The sequence below is a fragment of the Callorhinus ursinus genome, unplaced genomic scaffold (genome assembly GCF_003265705.2).
Source record: "Callorhinus ursinus isolate GAN/ISIS: 27379988/994484 unplaced genomic scaffold, GSC_fseal_2.0 scaffold4623, whole genome shotgun sequence".
NCBI classification, from domain to species: domain Eukaryota; kingdom Metazoa; phylum Chordata; class Mammalia; order Carnivora; family Otariidae; genus Callorhinus; species Callorhinus ursinus.
In genome coordinates, this window is record NW_027401677.1 from 1 (window position 1) to 3,955 (window position 3,955).

Here is a 3,955-nt window from a genome sequence, read left to right on the forward strand (position 1 = left end):
GGATCGAGCCCCGCATCGGGCTCCCTGCTAGGCAGGGAGCCTGCTTCTCCCTCTGCCTCTGCTTCTCCCTCTGCCTCTGCTTCTCTCTCTCTGACTCTCATGAATAAATAAATGAAACATTTAAAAAATAAATAAATAAAAATATTTTATTTATTTGACCGAGAGAGACACAGCGAGGGCAGGAACACAAGCAGGGGGAGTGGGAGAGGGAGAAGCAGGCTTCCCGCGGAGCAGGGAGCCCGAGGCAGGGCTCGATCCCAGGACCCCAAGATCATGACCTGAGCCGAAGACAGATGCTTAACGACTGAGCCACCCAGGCGCCCAACGTGAATGTTCTTAATGCCACTGAACCATGCACTTAAAATGGTTAAGATGGTAAATTTTATGTTATGTGTATTTTGCCATGATTAAAAATAAAAAAGAAAGGAAAAGAAACATAGAAAGAAAGGAAAAAGGGAAGTAAGGAGGGAGGGGAAATAAATAAGTGAGAGGGGAAAAAAAACCCCAACATGGTGAAAATCTCCTCCAAGCCACGCGTGCAACCTTGGCTTTCACAGCTTCTTGCGTCAGCCATGGTGAGCCCTGGCCTCAGGACGTAAGTCAAGGGCAGCACGGCCTCCCAGCCCTCTTTCAAGCCGCCCACACCCTGGCTGCCAGGAACCCCTGGGGCATCCAGGGAGGAAAAGGCCATCAGAATCCCTGTGGGGCACCTGCAGTCCTGTCTGCTCTTCCCATCCTGCGTGTTAGGCTGCTCAGCGACCCCAACACCCTGCCTGGAATCTGCGCTCTGTCCTCCTTGGCTGACCTGACTGCAACTCGTGGTCCTGGCTCGCAGTGGGTAGACGGTGGGGGGATAGCACACCTGTCTACAGGGGCAGTGGATACTGCTAGTCGCCTGCAATTATAGCGCTCTCTTTTTCTTTTTTTCTATGTTTTGTTTAAGTCATCTCTACACCCAACGTGTGGCTCGAACTCACAACCCAGAGGGCAAGAGTTGCAGGCACTTCTGACTCAGCTAGCCAGGTGCTGGTAATTCTATTTTTAATTGTTCAAAGAAACTGCGTATTGTTTTCTGCAGCAGCTGCATCATTTAACATCCATTTTATTTTTTAAAGATTTTATTTATTTATTGACAGAGAGAGCGAGAGAGCGAGAAACAGAGTACAAGCAGGGGGAGCTGCAGGCAGAGGGAGAGGGAGAAGCAGGCTTCCCGCTGAGCAGGGAGCCCGATGCGGGGCTCGATCCCAGGACCCTGGGATCATGACCTGAGCCAAAGGCAGACGCTTAACCGACTGAGCCACCCAGGCGCCCCAATAAATAAAATCTTTAAAAAATATATGTAAAATGTCTGTTTCATACGCGAATATCAGGAAAATCACTCAGGCCCCCTTTAACAAAGAGCCGAAGAAATGGAGGCACAGAGAAGGAAATGGGAGGGCGCCCCCCCCTTTGCCCAAGGTCACATAGCAAGTTGGTGGTAGAGCTGATCTCCCTTTTCTCAAACTATGGTACCCCTCCCCCCAACTTTATTTTGTCTATTCAGCATCTGAACCTTGTTCCTGCATTTGTGGATCTCTCTCCTACCTCCAACTTTTGAAATTCTAAAGGCTAAATATTAGCTTTCCCAGCATCCCTTGCACAAGAACATGAGCATGTGACTTGGAATTGGCCAACCATATTCTCACATCCAGGACTTTGACTCCAGAGCCAGGCTAGGAATCCAAGACCCATTGTCCTTTTGATTCAGAAACCACCCAGGGGGCGCCTGGGTGGCTCAGTTGGTTAAGCGACTGCCTTGGGCTCAGGTCATGATCCTGGAGTCCTGGGATCGAGTCCCACATCGGGCTCCCTGCTCAGCAGGGAGTCTGCTTCTCCCTCTGACCCTCTTCCCTCTCGTGCTCTCTATCTCTCATTCTCTCTCTCTCTCAAATAAATAAATAAAATCTTAAAAAAAAAAAAAAGAAAGAAAGAAACCACCCAGGCTGGTTTATGTCATTTTTTTTTTTAAGATTTTATTTATTTGACAGAGAGAGAGACAGTGAGAGAGGAAACACAAGCAGGGGGAGTGGGAGAGGGAGAAGCAGGTTTCCCGTGGAGCAGGGAGCCCGATGCGGGGCTCGATCCCAGGACCCTGGGACCATGACCTGAGCCGAAGGAAGATGCTTAACGACTGAGCCGCCGGGGAGCCCCTGGTGCATGTCATTTGTAAACAAGAATCCTGCTTGATAAAATGTCTCTGAGATTAAAACTGAAATCACAAATGTCTGGGGCTAGAAAAACAAGGGTGTTACTTCCTCAAATTCTCATCCTCATCATCTCCTACTTAAGACTATTCCTTTGAGGTTGATCTAAATTCCATCTATTTTGGTCATTATCTTGGATTATAGCACATGCTTAAATGTAAAAACTCTAGAAAGTGGAAAACTTAGAAATTACCAAGAGGAGACATCCACAATCTACTCAAGGTCCAGTCATCTACTGTCTACTGATTGACTGATCAATTGATCAATAGATCTATAGACATAATGTAAATCTTTGTGAAACGGGATTGTTTTCTGCACAGTGTGGTACTCACTAAACTTGTTCTCGGCCCAAAAAGGACTGCTCCTTTTGTTCCCAAGTGAAGCTAGTAGTGACCATATGACTTGATTGGGCTAAGGATATTAGGCACAAGTGTCACCTTCAGGGAGATGCTCTAAGTGTCATTTTCCTTGCTTGGCAACTATAGAGGCCCATGTCAAGTCAGAGCCTTCATATCCCTGGGTCCCTGAGTAACACAACCTGGTAGCGTGTGAAGAAAAGAAATCACCCTTTGTTGATGTAAACCCCTTCGACAATGAGGATGTTTGTTGCAGCAGACTGTCCTAACTAATACAATTTTTAAAAAACTTATTTTGAAATTATTACAGACTCAAAAAAGTTACAAAAACAGTACAGAGTGGTCCCATGGACCCTTCCCTCAGCTTCTCCCAATGGTAGGTAATATTACAAATCTTACATAACCATAGTACTTTATTGGGCCTGGAAATTAACATTAGTACATTAGTACAATATGATTAATAAGTCTATAGACTTACCTCGAATTTTACTGATCAATACCATTTGTAGCCCATATCCCCCTCTTTGTGTCATATATAAGCCCTTTTTCATGCTCCGATATGATGTTTAATAGCTGTTCAGAATCTTCTGGATGAACCTTAATGGGTGTTGCCATTGCCTTGTTTAGCACTTTAATTCCCACCCAAACAATGGAAATGATACTTGTTCTTTGATTGTATCTCTAATAATTTCCTTAAGAGAAATTCCTGAGAAAATGATGTGTGTGTGTACGTGTGTGTGTGTTTATAGTAGGCTCCATGCCCAGAGTGGAGCCCAACATGGGGCTCAAATTCACAACCCACCCCAAGATCAAAACCTGAACCGAGATCAAGAGTCATCAAGAGTCAGACGCTTAACTGACTGAGTCACCCAGGAGCCCCAAGGGTATACATATATATTTTTTAAATTTTATTTATTTATTTGAGAGAGAGAGAGAGAGGGAGAGAGAGCCTGAGCGGGGGGAGGAGCAGAGGGAGAAGGAGAAGCAGGGAGCATGGGGCTCGATCCCAGGACCCTGAGATCATGACCTGAGCTGAAGGCAGACGCTTAACCCAGTGAGCCACCCAGGCACCCCAGGGTATATATATATATATATTTAAAGATTTTATTTATTTATTTGACAGAGAGACACAGCGAGAGAGGGAACACAAGCAGAGGGAGTGGGAGAGGGAGAAGCAGGCTTCCCGCCGAGCAGGGAGCCCGATGTGGGGCTGGATCCCAGGACCCTGGGATCGTGACCTGAGCCGAAGGCAGATGCTTAACGAATGAGCCACCTAGGCGCCCCCAGGGTATACATATTTTTAAGCCATCTTGTCAAATTTCTTTTTAGGAAGTCATATCCAGGTATAGTAGCTGT

The 3,955-nt window shown here is 46.2% G+C and overlaps 1 long non-coding RNA gene across 1 annotated transcript; it reads left to right on the forward strand.

Annotated features, from left to right (window-relative positions):
* Positions 1 to 646: 646 nt before the first annotated feature.
* Positions 647 to 1,292, forward strand: LOC141372287 (uncharacterized). The gene is made up of 3 exons (XR_012377525.1): positions 647 to 834; positions 944 to 1,023; positions 1,137 to 1,292. It is a non-coding gene; the product is annotated as an uncharacterized lncRNA (long non-coding RNA).
* The last annotated feature ends 2,663 nt before the right edge of the window (positions 1,293 to 3,955 follow it).